The 20,897-nt window shown below is 47.5% G+C and overlaps 1 long non-coding RNA gene across 2 annotated transcripts in view; it reads left to right on the forward strand.

Annotated features, from left to right (window-relative positions):
• The window catches only part of LOC149467738 (uncharacterized), a 94,359-nt gene that overhangs the window by 59,546 nt on the left and 13,916 nt on the right, over positions 1–20,897 (forward strand). For both annotated transcript variants that reach the window (XR_016311850.1, XR_016311849.1), the window contains exon 2: positions 9,728–9,800. This is a non-coding gene — a long non-coding RNA (uncharacterized LOC149467738). The remainder of the gene's footprint in view (positions 1–9,727; positions 9,801–20,897) is intronic.

Genomic DNA, 20,897 nt, shown 5'->3' on the forward strand with positions numbered 1-20,897 from the left:
TCAGTATGTGGGGATTGCAGGGATGGGTCAGTATGTGGGGATCGCAGGGATGGGTCAGTATGTGGGGATTGCAGGGATGGGTCAGTATGTGGGGATTGCAGGGATGGGTCAGTATGTGGTGGATGGGAGGATGGGTCAGTGTTGTCTGTGATGGATACTACCAGCACTGATCTCCTCCCACTTCCAGCTCATACATGGGTATGGGGAGCCCTCTCTGTATATGGGTGACACACCATTCCTTCCCCAGTGAGGACCCCTTTGCTCCCATCCTCACCCACCTACCTGTCTTCTGGATGAAGTACTGACAGCGCCTGCTGCTCACTGCACCCATCATCTGATACTTCATATCCGTCCCCTCGCCCTTCACTTGCCGACATCGTTCCGCCACCTTTACGCATTTGGTGTCCATGTTGGCGGCTCACGGCTCTTCCACTATGAGGCTGACTGTACTTCACGTCCAATCAGATTCCCAGTATGGGGGAGGGGCTCTGTAAGACATAAACAGTGAGTTGTATGAGGATCCGCCATCGTTAGCGCCCACCCAAGCAATCATGTGACCATCATGGTGTGGGGCGAAAGTCAGACATGATTGAAGAGCGATCTCCACCAATCTGATCTGACAATGTGTGCTGTGCTCATACAATCCTCCACAATTTGACCTTTCTATTACATCCAGGACCACCTAGTAATGGCGGCTGTATTGTAGGCAGGTTCCCTTAATGGGACCTGGGGGTCAGAGGTCACTGGCAATCTGCAGAGGCCGGCTCCCTGCTTTGAATCTGCAGCATAGAGGTGACCCCTCTGATAAAGAACACAGACTGCCCGGACCCTCAGCCATTTGTTATCTGATTGACCGATATGAAGCCGCCTCTACCCCTTACATGGACTGTTCCCATCGGAGTGCCCCCTTACATGCATTGTTCCCATCGGTTTGCTCCTTTGCATGGACTGTTCTCATCGGAGAGCCCCCTTACATGGACTGTTCCCATCGGAGTGCCCCCTTTACATGGACTGTTCCCATCGGAGTGCCCCGTTACATGCATTGATCCCATCGGAGTGCCCCTTTACATGGACTGTTCCCATCGGAGTGCCCTTCTACATGGACTGTTCCCATCGGAGTGCCCCCCTTACATGGACTGTTCCCATCGGAGTGCCCCATTACATGCATTGTTCCCATCGGTTTGCTCCTTTGCATGGACTGTTCTCATCGGAGAGCCCCCTTACATGCACTGATCCCATCAGAGTGCCCACTTTACATGGACTGTTCCCATGGGAGTGCCCCCTTACATGGACTGTTCCCATCGGAGTGCCCCCTTACATGGACTGTTCCCATGGGAGTGCCCCCTTACATGCACTTATCCCATCGGAGTGCCCCCCTTACATGGACTGTTCCCATCAAAGTGTCCCCTTACATGCACTGATCCCATCGGAGTGCCCCCTTTACATGGACTGTTCCCATCGGAGTGCCCCTTTACATGGACTGTTCACATCGGAGTGCCCCCTTTACTTGGACTGTTTCCATCGGAGTGTCCCCTTACATGCACTGATCCCATCGGCTTGCCCCCTTACATGCACTGATCACATCGGAGTGCCCCCTTTACATGGACTGTTCCCATCGGAGTGTCCCCTTACATGCACTGATCCCATCGGAGTGCCCCCTTACATGCACTGATCCCATCGGAGTGCCCACTTTACATGGACTGTTCCCATGGGAGTGCACCCTTACATGGACTGTTCCCATCGGAGTGCCCCCTTACATGGACTGTTCCCATCGGAGTGCCCCCTTACATGCACTGATTCCATCGGAGTGCCCCCCTTACATGGACTGTTCCCATCGGAGTGCCCCCTTACATGCACTGATCCCATCGGAGTGCCCCTTTACATGGACTGTTCCCATCGGAGTGTCCCTTTACATGGACTGTTCCCATCGGAGTGCCCCTTTACATGGACTGTTCCCATCGGAGTGCCCCCTCACATGCACTGATCCCATCGGAGTGCCCCCTCACATGCACTGATCCCATCGGAGTGCCCCCTCACATGCACTGATCCCATCGGAGTGCCCCCTCACATGCACTGATCCCATCGGAGTGCCCCATTACATGGACTGTTCCCATCGGAGTGCCCCTTTACATGGACTGTTCCCATCGGAGTGTCCCCTCACATGCAATGATCCCATCGGAGTGCCCCCTCACATGCACTGATCCCATCGGAGTGCCCCCTCACATGCACTGATCCCATCGGAGTGACCCATTACATGGACTGTTCCCATCGGAGTGCCCCTTTACATGGACTGTTCCGATCGGAGTGCCCCCTTACGTGGACTGCTCCCATCGGAGTGCCCCCTTACGTGCACTGATCCCATCGGAGTGCCCCCTTACATGGACTGTTCCCATCGGAGTGCCCCCTTACATGCACTGATCCCATCGGAGTGCCCCTTTACATGGACTGATCCCATCACCATCAGCACCGTGCAGGCAGCTGCTCCAAGCACAGCGCCAGTCTCCTAGCAACCGATGTAAACACTACAGAACAGATCACATACATTACTTTTTCACGCTCCTCAGCTCCGCCTCCTAGCTGCTCAAAGTTGCTTCGTCCCTTTCTTACTGCATCATTGGAGGGAGGAGACTAGACTGAGGCGGGGCTCTATTCAGACAAGTCTGGCTGCAGAATTTGAGAGGAGACACATGACCTCCACTCCGCCCCTTTTTTAATGAACTAACAAATATTCAGAAGCTACAGAGTGGAGCTCCACTTGACAGGAAACATGTGACCTCCAAAATGGAGTTCCATTCTGCAGCCAGACTTCTCAGTTTCTGTACAAATCTACACAGGAAATATGTGACATCCACTTCATTGAGCTGCGATTGTTGGTTGTTTATTGAATTAAAGTTCAATAAACAAAAAGAAAAAAAAAGGAGACCTGAACTAAAGATGGAGTGCAGGCCACATGTCCTATCTAGATTGGAGCTCCATTTTGCTGCTAGGCCCCTCCCCTCGACTCATCTCCTGGAAGGCACAGTGTCGGTCTCCTAGCAACCTATGTAGTCTACGATCCTACCCGCGCGCTCCTCAGCCCCGCCTCCAAAGGAGGAGGAGTCTAGACTGTGAGGAAGCTCTGCTCAGAAAGCAAGGACACTCTGGAGAGGACCGTCCAATCATCTCTGGGACAGACGGTGGGGGGGGGGGGGGGGGCAGGTGACATAAAGGGACACTCCGATGAGAACAATACATGCATGGGGCACTCCGATGAGAACAGTCCATGTAAAGGGGGCACTCCGATGGGATCAGTCCATGTGAGGGGGCACTCCGATGGGAACAGTCCATGTGAGGGGGCACTCCGATGGGATCAGTCCATGTGAGGGGGCACTCCGATGGGAACAGTACATGTTAGGGGGCACTCCGATGGGATCAGTCCATGTAAGGGGGCACTCCGATGGGAACACTGCATGTAAGGGGGCACTCCGATGAGAACACTGCATGTTAGGGGGCACTCCGATGGGAACAGTCCATGTAAGGGGGCACTCCGATGGGAACAGTCCTTGTAAGGGGGCACTCCGATGGGAACAGTCCATGTAAGGGGGCACTCCGATTGGAACAGTCCATGTAAGAGGGCACCCAGATGGGAACAGTCCATGTAAGGGGGCACTCCGATGGGATCAGTCCATGTGAGGGGGCACTCCGATGGGATCAGTCCATGTGAGGGGGCACTCCGATGGGAACAGTCCATGTGAGGGGGCACTCCGATGGGATCAGTCCATGTGAGGGGGCACTCCGATGGGAACAGTCCATGTAAGGGGGCACTCCGATGGGATCAGTCCATGTAAGGGGGCACTCCGATGGGATCAGTCCATGTAAGGGGGCACTCCGATGGGAACACTGCATGTAAGGGGACACTCCGATGAGAACACTGCATGTTAGGGGGCACTCCAATGGGAACAGTCCATGTAAGGGGGCACTACGATGGGAACAGTCTTTGTAAGAGGGCACTCCGATGGGAACAGTCCATGTAAGGGGGCACTCCGATGGGAACAGTCCTTGTAAGGGGGCACTCCGATGGGAACAGTCCATGTGAGGGGGCACTCCGATGGGATCAGTCCATGTGAGGGGGCACTCCGATGGGAACAGTCCATGTAAGGGGGCACTCCGATGGGATCAGTCTGGGGGGGGCGATGGGGGGCAGGTGACATAAAGGTACACTCCGATGAGAACAGTCCATGTGAGGGGACACTCCGATGGGAACAGTCCATGTGAGGGGGCACTCCGATGGGATCAGTCCATGTAAAGGGGCACTCCGATGGGAACAGTCCATGTGAGGGAGCACTCCAATGGGAACAGTCCATGTAAGGGGGCACTCCGGTGGGATCAGTCCATGTAAGGGGGCACTCCGATGGGATCAGTCCAAGTAAGGGGGCACTCCGATGGGAACACTGCATGTAAGGGGACACTCCGATGAGAACACTGCATGTTAGGGGGCACTCTGATGGAAACAGTTCATGTAAGAGGGCACTCCGATGGGAACAGTCCATGTAAGGGGGCACTCCGATGGGAACACTGCCTTTAAGGGGGCACTCCGATGGGAACAGTTCATGTAAGGGGGCACTTTGATGGGAACAGTCCATGTAAGGGGGCACTCCGATGAGAACACTGCATGTAAGGGGGCACTCCAATGGGAACAGTCCATGTATAGGGGCACTCCGATGGGAACAGTCCATGTAAGGTGGCACTCCGATGGGAACAGTCCATGTAAGGGGGCACTCCGATGGGAACGTTCCATGTAAGGGGGCTCTCCGATGGGAACAGTGCATGTAAGGGGGCTCTCCGATGGGAACAGTCCATGTAAGGGGGCACTCCGATGGGAACAGTCCATGTAAGGTGGCACTCCGATGGGAACAGTCCATGTAAGGGGGCACTCCGATGGGAACGTTCCATGTAAGGGGGCTCTCCGATGGGAACAGTGCATGTAAGGGGGCTCTCCGATGGGAACAGTCCATGTAAGGGGGCACTCCGATGGGAACAGTCCATGTAAGGGGGCACTCCGATGGGAACAGTCCAAGTAAGGGGGCATTCTGATGGGAACAGTCCATGTAAGGGGGCACCCAGATGGGAATAGTCCATGTAAGGGGGCACTTCGATGGGATCAGTCCATGTAAGGGAGCACTCTGTTGGTATCAGTCCATGTAAGGGGGCATTCCGATGGGATCAGTCCATGTAAGGGGTGACTCCGATGGGAACACTGCATGTAAGGGGGCACTCCGATGAGAACACTGCATGTTAGGGGGCACTCCGATGGGAACAGTTCATGTAAGGGGGCACTCCGATGGGAACAGTCTATGTAAGGGGGCACTTTGATGGGAACAGCCCATGTAAGGGGGCACTCCGATGGGAACAGTCCATGTAAGGGGGCACTCCGATGGGAACAGTCCATGTAAGGGGGCACTCCGATGGGAACAGTCCATGTAAGGGGGCTCTCCGATGGGAACAGTCCATGTAAGGGGGCACTCCGATGGGAACAGTCCAAGTAAGGGGGTACTCTGATGGGAACAGTCCTTGTAAGGGGGCATTCTGATGGGAACAGTCCATGTAAGGGGGCACCCAGATGGGAATAGTCCATGTAAGGGGGCACTCCGATGGGATCAGTCCATGTAAGGGGGCATTCCGATGGGAACAGTCCACGTAAGGGGCACTCTGATGGGAACAGTCCATTAAAGGGGGCTCTCTGATGGGAACAGGTCATGTAAGGGGGCACTCCGATGGGAACAGTCCACGTAAGGGGGCACTCCGATGGGAACAGTCCATGTAAGGGGGCACTCCGATGGGAACAGTCCATGTAAGGGGGCACTCCGATGAGAACACTGCATGTTAGGGGGCACTCCGATGGAAACAGTTCATGTAAGGGGGCACTCCGATGGGAACAGTCTATGTAAGGGGGCACTTTGATGGGAACAGTCCATGTAAGGGGGCACTCCGATGGGAACAGTCCATGTAAGGGGGCACTCCGATGGGAACAGTCCATGTAAGGGGCCACTCCGATGGGAACAGTCCATGTAAGGGGGCTCTCCGATGGGAACAGTCCATATAAGGGGGCACTCTGATGGGAACAGGTCATGTAAGGGGGCACTCCGATGGGAACAGTCCACGTAAGGGGCACTCTGATGGGAACAGTCCATTAAAGGGGGCTCTCTGATGGGAACAGGTCATGTAAGGGGGCACTCCGATGGGAACAGTCCACGTAAGGGGGCACTCCGATGGGAACAGTCCATGTAAGGGGGCACTCCGATGGGAACAGTCCATGTAAGGGGGCTCTCTGATGGGAACAGTCCATGTAAGGGGGCACTCCGATGGGAACAGTCCAAGTAAGGGGGTACTCTGATGGGAACAGTCCTTGTAAGGGGGCATTCTGTTGGGAACAGTCCATGTAAGGGGGCACCCAGATGGGAATAGTCCATGTAAGGGGGCACTCCGATGGGATCAGTCCATGTAAGGGAGCACTCTGATGGTATCAGTCCATGTAAGGGGTGACTCCGATGGGAACACTGCATGTAAGGGGGCACTCCGATGAGAACACTGCATGTTAGGGGGCACTCCGATGGGAACAGTTCATGTAAGGGGGCACTCCGATGGGAACAGTCCATATAAGGGGGCACTCTGATGGGAACAGGTCATGTAAGGGGGCACTCCGATGGGAACAGTCCACGTAAGGGGCACTCTGATGGGAACAGTCCATTAAAGGGTTCTCTCTGATGGGAACAGTTCATGTAAGGGGGCACTCTGATGGGAACAATCCATGTAAAGGGGTTCTCTGATGGGAACAGTCCATGTGAGTGGGTACTGAGATTAGGATAGTCCATATAAGGGGGCACTCCGATGAGGACAACTGATGTAAGGAGGAACTGTATTGGGGACCCTGATATAAAAGGGCACTCTGATGGGGTTAATCCAGGTAAGGGAGACTCTGTAGGGACATCTGGTGTAAGAGGAACTTTGATCAGGACTCCTGATATAAGGAACCACCATGATGGAGACAGCCCATGTAAAGGGGCACTCCACTAAGGACAGTCCATGAAATGGAAATTCTGATGAGGATAACTGATGTAAGGGGTCACTTGGAGAATCTGATATAAAGAGGGCCTTTGTGGATTACTCCTGATAAAAGACGGAACTCCGATGGGGACAATGCATGTAAGGGGGACTGTGATAAGGATTTCTGATGTAAGGGGGACCTTAATGAGGACTTCTGATATAATGGGGTGCAGTGATGGGGAGACCTGATATAAGGGGCACAGTGATGGGGAGACCTGATATAAGGGGCACAGTGATGAGGAGACCCGATATAATGGGGCACAGTGATGGGGAGACCTGATATAACGGGACACAGTGATGGGGAGACCTTATATAATGGGGCACAGTGATGGGGAGACCTGATATAACGGGACACAGTGATGGGGAGACCTTATATAATGGGGCACAGTGATGGGGAGACCTGATATAATGGGACACAGTGATGGGGAGACCTGATATAAGGGGCACAGTGATGGGGAGACCTGATATAAGGGGCACAGTGATGAGGAGACCCGATATAATGGGGCACAGTGATGGGGAGACCTGATATAATGGGGCACAGTGATGAGGAGACCTGATATAACGGGACACAGTGATGGGGAGACCTTATATAAGGGGGCACAGTGAGGGGAAACCTGATATAACGGGGCACAGTGATGGGGAGACCTGATATAACGGGCACAGTGATGGGGAGACCTGATATAATGGGGACAGTGATGAGGAGACCTGATATAATGGGACACAATGATGGGGAGACCTTATATAATGGGGCACAGTGATGGGGAGACCTGATATAATGGTGCGCAGTGATGGGAGACCTGATATAAGGGGCGCAGTGATGGGGACACCTGATATAATGGGGCGGAGTGATGGGGAGACCCTATACAAGGGGCGCAGTGATGGGGAGACCTGATATAATGGTGCGCAGTGATGGGGAGACCTGATAGAAGGGGCGCAGTGATGGGGACACCTGATATAATGGGGCGCAGTGATGGGGAGACCCTATACAAGGGGCGCAGTGATGGGGAGACCCGATATAATGGGGCGCAGTGATGGGGAGACCCGATATAAGGGGCGCAGTGATGGGGAGACCCGATATAATGGGGCGCAGTGATGGGGAGACCCGATATAATGGGGCGTAGTGATGGGGAGACCCGATATAATGGGGCGCAGCGATGGGGAGACCCGATATAATGGGGCGCAGCGATGAGGAAACCCGATACAATGGGGAGCAGTGATGGGGAGACCTGATATAATGGGGCACACTAATGGGGAGACCTGATATAAGGGGGCACAGGGATGGGGAGACCTGATATAAGGGGGCACAGTGATGGGGAGACCTGATATAATGGGGCACAGTGATGGGGAGACCTGATATAATGGGGCGCAGTGAACAGCTGTCAGTCACTCACACACAATGGTGACATCACGCCCCTCTGGCTTTTTTTAATCTTTTATTATCTACAGAAATGATACATATCATACATAACTATATGATACAGCCTGTCACCAACATTACCACAGCCCCCCGTAATATCAATGTATAAATCTGTGTCCCCCTATAAAAAATTTTTCTTATCAGAAGGCTGATGTCTGGAAGATGTTGGAACTAAGTATCCAATATGTGAAGGGGGAACTTTCTGGCCACGATTCTTCAGATTATAATCCAAACGAGTCCACCGAAATCATTATCAACACATTAGTGAAAGTGTCTCGGTGAATTCATAAGGAAATCTGTAGCATCATAAAATGTAATACAACAAAATAAAACCAAGGGGTGACTCTATTATTCATCAATAGACTGTCCACTTTGCAATTGCAGTTGCTCCACAGCTTACTAAATACGGGGAAGCACTGCTGACATCCATCACCCCATTGAGTGCGAGAACAAGTGTTGTTTTTTTTCATGTTCATGCATGTGATTGGGTATTCTTTACCAGCTGCAGCTTTATTTCATTTACTAAGCTCTGGAGCAATAGAACTTGCAAAGTGCACATGCTATTTAACTTTAGTAAATCAACCCCAAAGTGTCCGTGTTTTGTTCAGTTCTTCTCCTTCACGTTGTATTTTAGAGAAGAAATATCGATCAAAGCTAAGGAGATATATAGAGACATTACAGGTGATCATTGCTGACCACTGCATCACCCACCATAAGAGAACAGCAACAACCATGTCAAGTCTGTTCTCTGTTTTGTGAATGAAAAGGGTTGTTCTTATGTAGATCTTAGTAAACAAGTCTGGAGAGGAAGATGGAAGGTTCTAGGATGAGGCTTATTACAATCAGGCATCTAACACTAAGAATACGATGACTAGCATGGAGTAGGTTAGCGTAGTGTAGTTTAGTGTAGGTCCTGCCCTGAAAGAGTCTACCTTGTCGTGGTGGGCAGGCTTGTCATCTTTTGGTTACAAATGTCAAAACTGGAGAAAGAATGTATTGTCTCTGGGCAGTTTCATTTTTGACCATGGGATTCAACTAAAAGACTCCTAGATTTCATATAGACAGACCAGAAAAAAATAGTTATATGTCTATAGAGAAAAAATGATGCAGACAGTAATCTGTACAAACTATTTTAAAGTGGCTTTGTATGTTATCAGCATTTTTAATGTTACACGTTTATTCCTTCTATTTCATGCCGGCAACATTTCTCTGATCTAATGTTTACAGGGGTATACTCTCTGGCCACGACACGACTCTGGAGATTTCTCTGCTGACCCACGGATGTTGATCAGGTGTCCAGGTAGGGTGGTGGATTTCTCTTTGGGTCCTCATGCTGTTAGGTCTGCTGTCATAGGACTGCCTTGGTCATTCTTCTCCTCTGATCAGTCCTCAGTGTTACCAACATAGAAATAATGCTTGTAATAGTGTATTAGCACAGGTTTTTTAAGCGGAGAGTAGACACTCTTCATCTGGAGGAATGGAGTGAGGCTAATTCTTGGGGAGCTCTGAAACTGCGGCAGGACAGGAATGTTGGTGGTGCATAGCTCTCAGGAAGCCTTCCTGTTGGGTTCACGAAGTTCAGGGTTGATTGCACCTCCTCCCAGTTGGGTGCGGTCTGGTGGGATAACTGGGGTGTTGTGCATGGCCTGATAGGTGGAATATGGGTGGGGTGTCCTCCTTCAGGGGTTGACCACAGTACCCTGAGGGTTGTCATTTCCCCTGTTGCTGCCATGGGCTTTGTTCAGATGTTTTGGAATTTTATTTCTACAAAAAACTTTTTTTAATTTAACATCCAATTATTTATTGTAATACACTATTGTGAGCATTTTTCTATGTCAGTAAAACTGGGGACTGGTGAGATGAGGAGGGTGACAAAGGCAGTTCTCTGTGAACAAACTTTACTACAATTAACCACTTGCCCTCCTGAGGATTTACCCCCCTTCCGGTCAGCAGGCCTCTTTTTGCTACTCAGCGCTGCACTAATTCAACTGATAATTGCGCGGTCATGCAATGCTGCTCCCAAACGAAATTTGCGTCCTTTTTTTCCACACAAATAGAGCTTTCTTTTGGTGGTATTTGATCACCTGTGCGCTTTTTATTTTTCACGCTATAAACAAAAATAGACCAAAAATTTTGAAGAAAAACAATGTTTTTTACTTTCAGCTATAAAAAATATATAGTAAACTCAAAGTTAGTTATAAATTTAGGGCAAAATGTATTCTGCTTCATGTTTTTGGTAAAAAAATCCCAGTATATTGATTGCTTTGTGTGAAAGTTATAGCGTCTACAAACTATGGTATAGATACTGCAATTAACGCCATTTTTTGCTATACAGCGCTGTGCTAGTTTAATGGACAATTGCACGGTCATGCAATACGGTATATAAATGAAATTTTCATCTTTTTTTTCCCACAAATTGAGCTTTCTTTCGGTGGTATTTTATCCCCTGTACGTTTTTTATTTTTTGCGCTATAAAAAAAAAAAGGCTGACTATTTTGACAAAAAAAAAAAAAACAATATTTTGGACTTTTTGCTATAAAACATGTCCAGTAAAAAAAATGTAAAAACCAAATTTAGTCATAAATTTCTGCCAAAATGTATTCTGCGACATGTCTTTGCTTAAAAAAAATCCCAATACGTGTAAATGAATTGGTTTACGTGAAAGTTATAGCGTCTACAAATGGCGGGAAAGATACTGGGATTTTTTTTATATTATACTAATAATGGCGGCCATCAGCGACTTATGGTGGTGATCAGCGATTTATGACAGTAATCAGCGACTTATGGCGGGACTGCGGTGGACATTTTGACACTGGGGGGGGAACTGACTAGGGTCACTGACATCCCCAGTGACACCAAAAAAAAAAACACTGACACTGTATTAATGGCACTGGGGAGGAAGGGGTTAACCTTTATTAGGTAAAGAAAGGGTTAAATGTGTGAGGGGAGTGTTTTACTAGGGGGCGGGGGTGTGTACTTCACAGGAACACGCTGATCCCGAGAGATAAAGTCTTCTCTCAGGTTGAGGTGCTGGGAACTGACAGATAGCAGAGCTGCAATGTAAACACTGCAGCCGTGCTATCTGTAAGTGATTACTTGTAATCGCCGGCACCTGGCGGGAAATGACCCGTCGGGAGCCGGTGATGGACACCCGCTGCCACGATCGGTGGGACGGGTAGGGCGGGCACGTGCCTCGCGCGCTACCCCTACCTGTTTTGCACAGCGACGTTAAAAGATGGCGCTGTGCGTACAGGTTCCGCCCTGCCGCAGTAAAAACACTGCGGGGGGTCGGCAAGCGGTTAAACTGCTTTAGACCTTTCAGACTGAAGGTCAATTATTTTCAATTAGTGTTTTGTACAGACATTGATGCTTGGTCAGAGAGTGAAGTGTGGTTCATTACACAATGGTGTGTACATTAAAACGTGAAGGAAAAAGTGGACTCTTTGTTTTATTCTATTTCAGTATGCTAGAGATATGAATATGTGTGGGAGATTGGGGACAATACCCCCAGTGTCTTTCCAAGTTTAATCAGGTAATAGACACATCTTGGGGAGTCTCCCATCTTGTACACTTCACCTGCCTTATTGCAGGCTAATGTGGATGTATGTATGTGGAAGAAAGCTCAGAATTGATCAAAGAAGGGGAAATGTGCCATTACAGGTGACCATTGCTGACCACTGCATCACCCATCATATAATACCAGCAACAGCCATTTTAAATTTGTTCTCCGTTTTGTGAATGAAAAGGATTGTTCTTTTGTAGATCTCGGTAATCAAGTCTGGAAAGGAAGATGGCAGGTTCTAGGATGAGGCATATTACATACAGGCATCTAACACTAAAAATACAATGACTAGCATGGAGTAGGTTAGAGTAGTGTAGTTTAGTGTAGGCCCTGCCCTAAAAGAGTCTACCTTGTCGTGGTGGGCAGGCTTGTCATCTTTTGGTTAAGACCAGACCAGAACAGACTAGAAAAAAATAGTTATATGTCTATATTTCTAGAAAAAAAGATACAGACAGCTATAGTTCTGAAGAAGTCCCCGAAGTGGGCGGGACAAAATGCGTAAGATGACACGTGCCTACCCACTCTCTCTGACATCCACATGCCATCTCCACATGCTGTAGTTCATATGTAGACCTTTCACAGCCATACATCTATTCTTGAGCCGTTTGCTAGGCTTGAACTTGAGGACTGGCCACCATCCACGGGAGTGCAGGCAGATTTTTTGCTGGACTTGGACGTTCCATTGTTATTTCAGCTTTATCATCACAGGACCCAGGGGTCCTATCAGACTGTGAGTTATAGCGATTTGTGATGCTACTTTAATCATATCAGTTGTACAGATCACGGGCTGGACTGGTCATACAAGTTCATGTTGCTTATTTACTCCTACAATATCCTCTATCACATAGGTTGGCTACTGTGTACTATAGTACTGAACTCCCAGTTACAAGCTGACCATCCTCACTCCATGGCTGTCATTCCTTCCCTGGCTATCAGCTGATTGATTTCAGCAGGCTGCAGCAGTTTCATCCATTTTTCTCATGCAATACCTTCCATTGCCTTACCTTCATTACGGCCTCCATCTAGAGATGAGCGAATTATTCAAAAATTCGATTCGGCTGATTCGCCGAATTTGTGGAATAAATTCAATTCGATGCGAATTTATTCGCTGCGAATTTAACTTATAAAAAGGGTTTCTAGGCTTCAGAGAGCCTTTATATTAGTGCAGAACACTGTACCTTTAATTTAAATGCCCTTGGAGATGAGGAAGGAGAAGGATGAGAAGAAGGAGAAGGATGAGAAGGAGAAGGATGAGAAGAAGGAGAAGGATGAGAAGAAGGAGAAGGATGAGAAGAAGGAGAAGGATGAGAAGAAGGAGAAGGAGAAGAAGAAGGAGAAGGAGAAGGATGAGAAGAAGGAGAAGGAGAAGGATGAGAAGAAGGAGAAGGATGAGAAGAAGGAGAAGGAGAAGAAGAAGGAGAAGGAGAAGGAGAAGGATGAGAAGAAGGAGAAGGATGAGGAGAAGGAGAAGGAGAAGGATGAGAAGAAGGAGAAGGATGAGAAGAAGGAGAAGGAGAAGGATGAGAAGAAGGAGAAGGAGAAGGATGAGAAGAAGGAGAAGGAGAAGGATGAGAAGAAGGAGAAGGAGAAGGATGAGAAGAAGGAGAAGGATGAGAAGAAGGAGAAGGATGAGAAGAAGGAGAAGGATGAGAAGAAGGATGAGAAGAAGGAGAAGGATGAGAAGAAGAAGAAGGATGAGAAGAAGAAGAAGGATGAGAAGAAGGAGAAGGATGAGAAGAAGAAGAAGGATGAGAAGAAGAAGAAGGATGAGAAGAAGAAGAAGGATGAGAAGAAGGAGAAGAATGAGAAGAAGAAGAAGGATGAGAAGAAGGAGAATTCCAAGCCGGCAAAAAGTGTATCTGCAGAGCTCCGCCATTTCTGACAGTTCTCTGACAGTTCATTCACATTTACAGCGGTTGAAACATTGTATCTATTTGTTTCCATTTGTGGAAACAAATAGATACAATGTTTCAACCGCTGTAAATGTGAATGAACTGTCAGAGAACTGTCAGAAATTCCGCTATTTCTGACAGTTCTCTGACAGTTCATTCACATTTACAGCGGTTGAAACATTGTATCTATTTGTTTTCATTTATGGAAACAAATAGATACAATGTTTCAACCGCTGTAAATGTGAATGAACTGTCAGAGAACTGTCAGAAATAGCGGAGCTCTGCAGAAACACTTTTTGCCGGCTTGGAATTCTTCTTATTTTCATCCTACTTCTTCTTCTTCTTCTTCATCCTCATCCTCATCCTCAGAAGAAGAGGATGAGGATGAAGAAGAAGAAGTAGGATGAAAATAAGAAGAATTCCAAGCCGGCAAAAAGTGTATCTGCAGAGCTCCGCTATTTCTGACAGTTCTCTGACAGTTCCTTCACATTTACAGCGGTCGAAACATTGTATCTATTTGTTTCCGAATAAAAACATCTGTATCCTAAATGGAAACAAATAGATACAATGTTTCAACCGCTGTAAATGTGAAGGAACTGTCAGAGAACTGTCAGAAATAGCGGAGCTCTGCAGGGACACTTTTTGCCGGCTGTAGAAGGGATGAAAATCGGACGATCGGGGAAAAATCGATTCGTGCATCCGAAGTTGGCTAATATTTGGATTCGGCACGAATCGAATTTTTCCTGAAATTCGAAACGAATTCCACTTCGCCTGGTTTGATTCGCTCATCTCTACCTCCATCCATCTGGTTCTGGTCACACAAGAGTTTATTTATACCACGTATTGCATGGACTTTGAGGCTTTTGCCCTGTACAGTGACTTTATACCTTGTGATCCTCTTTGGCCAACGGCCATGTCCACACTGGCCTTTGCATATTGCTATATATTCTAATGCTATATGTTTATGCATTGATGTTTGTTGTTTAGCTGTGTAATATATCTATTTGGTTGGCACTTCCAGGAACCCCCGGTGTGTGCAGTAGGCTTACTCTCCATCTAGTGGGTTTTGGGGGGTTGGGGGTGTCAGTGGGTTGGTACTATCTCCCTCAGCTCCTCCTCTCTCTTTTGTGAGTGGGATGGTGGGATGTGAGGGTCCTCTATCTAGGGGAGGAGTTCCTTGTGGGGGTATTGGGGAGTTGGTTAGGATTGGTGGGGTGGTTTGGGTCAGGGGTTGGGTGTTGGAGGGTTGGGTCAGGTTAGTCCCAGTGGACCGACTCCATCCTTTGTCCATCCCTGATGGTTCCCTCTTGATATCTCGGGGGGTAGAGTCCTCTGTCATGCAGGATTATCATGTCTCCGATGGCCTATTACTGTTTATGGTGCATAATAAATTTCTTTTGAGGTTAGTTTTTTAGGTGTGCGGCCTTTTTTCATCTTTTTTTTGCAGGTTCTGGGTTGAGGCTTATTACAAACAGGCATCTAGCACTAAAATTACGATGACTAGCATTGAGTAGGTTAGAGTAGTGTAACACAGCTGATCACATGACAGAGCCGACGTTATCTGCTCTTTACAGTGATCGGTGATCCACTGTGTCCATCCCGAGGGTGCGCATGCGCAAGTAGAGTGGGAGGACGTCACCCTATTGAGCATCTGTGGGGCATCCTCAAATGGAAGGTGGAGGAGTGCAAGGTCTCTAACAACCACCAGCTTGGTGATGTCGTCATGGAGGAATGGAAGAGGACTCCAGTGGCAACCTGTGAAGCTCTGCTTAACTCCTTATCCAAAAGGGTTAAGGCAGTGCTGTGAAATAATGGTGGCCACACAAAATGTTGACACTTTGGGCCCAATTTGGACATTTTCACTTAGGGGTGTACTCACGTTTGTTGCCACCAGTTTAGACATTAATGGCTATGTGCTGAGTTATTTTGAGGGGATGGCAAATTTACACTGTTATACAAGCTGTACACTTACATTGTAGCAAAGTGTCACTTCTTCAGTGTTGTCACATGAAAAAGATATAAAAAATATTTACAAAATGTGAGGGGTGTATATTTTTTTTTACAAAGTCCATACTTCTCTTTTAAAATAGTTAATTTGATTTCTTCAAAGGTTACACAAAAGTTACTACATTTTACTTTTGCTCACCACTTTCTCCAAAAGTTCTCTGTATATTTTGATGACACATTTACCTAAATGTCATATTACTTCAATCAGTTTTAGAAAAACGGGACTTTAATGGTATCTATCAGGTGTGTAACTGCAGATCATGGTGCCCCAATGCAGAATTTTGATGCAGCACCCTGGTGGCCTCCCTGCTATTGTTGATCTTAAAGTTGTTCTAAAGGCTTAAGGTTTTTTTACCTTCTTGTATTGTATGCATGAAGCTAAAAACCCTTCATTGTGCAGCAGCCTCCCAGCTCCCCTAATATTCACCTAAGCCCGATCTCTGTATAGCGATGTGCATAGGAGACTCAGCTTTCCTGGGCCTCTCCATCCTCATTGGCTGAGACACAGCAGTGGGAGCCATTGTCAATCACAGCTTGTGAGGAGGGAGCGGGGGGTTCGGCTGAGTCCCGCTCTGCTGTGTCTGATGTAGCCCCCTCTAGGTAGCTAGGTTATTTCTGTAAGACAGAGGCTGGGTAGCAGCCTGGGATGAGTCAGCCTGGGAGTGAGGTAGTGAGTTCACCTCAGGACAGGCTGGGAGGTATTACAGGTCAGGGCTTCTGGAGCCCTCCCACCATTCCAGAAACTTATAGAATTTTCTGGAAGAGGGGTGGAGGAGGCCTAGGTCTGCATGTTTAGGGGAACTTGGCTAATCCCTTGGCAGAAGGCAAGGCAAAGTGACCATGGACAACCCTTAAATGTGGCAGAGTTTGTGCAGCAGTAGTGTGTTTGATGGATGGAGAGGAAGGTGGGAGTGTGAATCCTGGGAGGGGGCCCCAGGGAGGGGAGCCTACCTACAGGCCATTTGCTGGACAAAAGTATTTCCACTCCACCATCTCCGAGGGAGGACAACCTGTCAGCTGGGAAGCAGCCAGCCCAGGGTAAGGCCTGAAAGCAGCTTTAACTCATCAAACTGACAGGACAGTGTGAGTACTTTTATACCCCCTGGGCTAGATAAAGGGAGAGAGTGGTCAGGTGCAAGACCCAACTAGTTAGTTTATTTATTCATTGCAAGTACTTATATAGCACCACCAATGTACGCAGCGCTTTACATATATATATATATATATATTGTACACTCACATTAGTCTCTAACCCTCAAGGAGTGTACAATCTAAAATCCCTGAGATTCATACATACACGTACTAAGGCCAATTTAGACAGGAGCCAATTAACCTACCAGCATGTTTTTGGAGTGTGGCAGGAAACTGGAGTACCCAGAGTAAACCCACACAGGCACAGGGAGAACATGCAAACTCCAGGCAGGTGGTGCCGTGGTTGGGATTTGAACCAATGACCCTAGTACTGCCAGGCAGAAGTTCTAACCATTTAGCCACATATTTGTGGTGTTACTCAGTAGGCAGCTTGTGCATGCATTTTAGAGGTACATCAGTTAATTTCTAAAGAGACTCATGTTGTGTCTCCACACACTAAAAAATGCACCATAACACATACACCACTGAACACCTGCGTTGCATTGGGAAAATAAAGGTCAGCAGCATTTTTCAGTGTGTAGATGCTCTTTAAGGATCCAGAGGAAATAGGTGGGCACAAGCAGAGACAGGAGCCAATTAACCTACCAGCATGTCTTTGGAGTGTGGCAGGAAACTGGAGTACCCAGAGGAAACCCACGCAGGCACAGGCAGAACATGAAAACTCCAGGCAGGTGGTGCCATGGTTGGGATTTGGCCCCAACGACCCTAATACTGCCAGGTGGAAGTACTAACCATTTACCCACTGTGCTGCTAGATCTTGGAATCTTGCCCAGGAAAACCCTCAGTGGAGCTGGGTCAAGAGGGGGACTCATCTGGGGTCTGAGGAGGTACACCAAGGGGACTTCAGTGCTCCTTAACAGAGACAGTGCTATTTTTGGATGTACAGCTTTTGTACAGTGTACACGTTGTTAAGACATTTGTCCTCAAGTTTGCAGTTCCTTGGGCATCCAATATACCCCTAGACCCCATCCAAGTTGTTCAGTCCTTAATAAAAAACAATTAAAAACAAGCTCAAAGTCTGAATTACTAACTCCGTGCATGTGAAGATGTGGGAAAAATGCATGTTGCCTGACCGTGCAAAGCTTACGGGACCCAAAACTCAGCATCCCCTGAGGATGTAGTGCTACACTCATGAACGAAGAGAGTGGGGCTGGGGAGCGAGCTTGTACAAGAGCCCCTATAGCAAACAGCTTGCTGTGGTGGCACTTCTCAGGTGGGGAGAGCCAGAAGTGCCGACAGGGAACCCAGGAAGAGGAGGATCAGAGCTGCTCTGTGCAAAACCACTGAGTAGAGCATGTAAGTATTTTATTAAATATATATAGTCAGGTCCATAAATATTGGGACATCGACACAATTCTAACATTTTTGGCTCTATACACCACCGCAATGGATTTGAAATGAAAAGAATAAGATGTGCTTTAACTGCAGACTGTCAGCTTAAATTTGAGGGTATTTACATCCAAATCAGGTGAACGGTGTAGGAATTATAACAGTTTGCATATGTGCCTCCCACTTGTTAAGGGACCAAAAGTAATGGGAGAATTGGCTTCTCAGCTGTTATATGGCCAGGTGTGTGTTATTCCCTCATTATCCCAGTTACAATGAGCGAATAAAAGGTCCAGAGTTCATTTCAATTGTGCTATTTACATTTGGAATCTGTTGCTGTCAACTCTCAAGATGAGATCCAAAGAGCTGTCACTATCAGTGAAGCAAGCCATCATTAGGCTGAAAAAACAAAACAAACCCATCAGAGAGATAGCAAAAACAACTGTTTGGAACATTCTTAAAAAGAAGAAACACACCGGTGAGCTCAGCAACACCAAAAGACCCGGAAGACCACGGAAAACAACTGTGGTGGATGACCGAAGAATTCTTTCCCTGGTGAAGAAAACATCCTTCACAATAGTTGGCCAGATCAAGAACACTCTCCAGGAGGAAGGTGTATGTGTGTCAAAGTCAACAGTCAAGAGAAGACTTCACTAGAGTGAATACTGAGGGTTCACCACAAGATGTAAACCATTGGTGAGCCTCAAAAACAGGAACGCCAGATTAGAGTTTGCCAAACGACATCTAAAAAAGCCTTCACAGTTCTGGAACAACATCCTATGGACAGATGAGACCAAGATCAACTTGTACCAGAGTGATGGGAAGAGAAGAGTATGGAGAAGGAAAGGAACTGCTCATGATCCTAAGCATACCACCTCATCAGTGAAGCATGGTGGTGGTAGTGTCATGGCGTGGGCATGTATGGCTGCCAATGGAACTGGTTCTCTTGTATTTATTGATGATGTGACTGCTGACAAAAGCAGCAGGATGAATTCTGAAGTGTTTCGGGCAATATTATCTGCTCATATTCAGCCAAATGCTTCAGAATTCATTGGACGCCGCTTCACAGTGCAGATGGACAATGACCCAAAGCATACTGCAAAAGCAACCAAAGAGTTTAAGGGAAAGAAGTGGAATGTTATGCAATGGCCAAGTCAATCACCTGACCTGAATCCGATTGAGCATGCATTTCACTTGCCGAAGACAAAACTGAAGGGAAAATGCCGCAAGAACAAGCAGGAACTGAAGACAGTTGCAGTAGAGGCCTGGTAGAGTATCACCAGGGATGAAACCCAGCGTCTGGTGATGTCTATGCGTTCCAGACTTCAGGCTGTAATTGACTGCAAAGGATTTGCAACCAAGTCTTAAAAAGTGAAAGTTTGATTTATGATTATTATTCTGTCCCATTACTTTTGGTCCCTTAACAAGTGGGAGGCACATATGCAAACTGTTGTAACTCCTACACCGTTCACCTGATTTGGATGTAAATACCCTCAAATCAAAGCTGACAGTCTGCAGTTAAAGCACATCTTGTTCGTTTCATTTCAAATCCATTGTGGTGGTGTATAGAGCCAAAAATGTTAGAATTGTGTCGATGTCCCAATATTTATGGACCTGACTGTATGTACAAAAAAAACAAGCCTTTAGTTCCACTTTAAAATAAAGCATGTTTATATTGAAGGGGGGTAGTAGGACTAGGGACCAGTTCTGTGGACAGAAGTTGTCAGGTACGAGGGGTATCAGTACATAAAATTAAAGAGGTCCTTCAGTCCCAGACCAAAAAAAATAAATGTCATCAATTACAAATACTGTAGCTGCTGACTTTAAGTAAGTCCCTGGCTTATTAACCCCTGGCTGGTTCTTCACCAGTCTTTGGGCCCCATGCACCTCCATGCTAACTGTGGGAAGCCGGGTGTGACTCTGCAGCTTTGCAGGCAGCTCCCCACTACACATGCTTGTGCCATGCTATGCCCTAGAAATGGTCCTGCAGCCTTTTGGGACCTGTGATGTATTCCAAAAGGTTGCATGCAGAGAGGGTGGGAAGCTGAAGCGAGAAGTGTTAAAACCAAGTCCCCAAAGCCCCTAAAAAAAGGAAAGTGTCTGAAAGGTGAGGAGGGCAGGAGGAGGCATAAAAGTGGAACTTATTTTTAGGAGTTAAGTTCTGCTTTAACTTTTAACTTTCATTTTTCAGCCAACTATCCTGAATGCAGCAGCTCACTAGTCTTTTTCAGTATCTCAGAGCTCAGGTCCTCAGTGTAAATTTTAAGCCCTTGTAACCCTTCCACCACCACAACAAGCAAGTGCTGAAAGAGAAGGCCTACTAGTAAGTAAAAAAAAAATCTAAAAAACAAGATTTGTAGTAGCAACACTAATGACCATTATAATATTCTATATTATGGCATAATTGTTGGTATTAAATCACACTACACACATTTGCAAATACTGTATATGTGAAAGC

Source organism: Staurois parvus, unplaced genomic scaffold (assembly GCF_062004578.1).
Source record: "Staurois parvus isolate SC_StPar_1 unplaced genomic scaffold, SC_StPar_1.0 ptg000102l, whole genome shotgun sequence".
NCBI lineage: Eukaryota > Metazoa > Chordata > Amphibia > Anura > Ranidae > Staurois > Staurois parvus.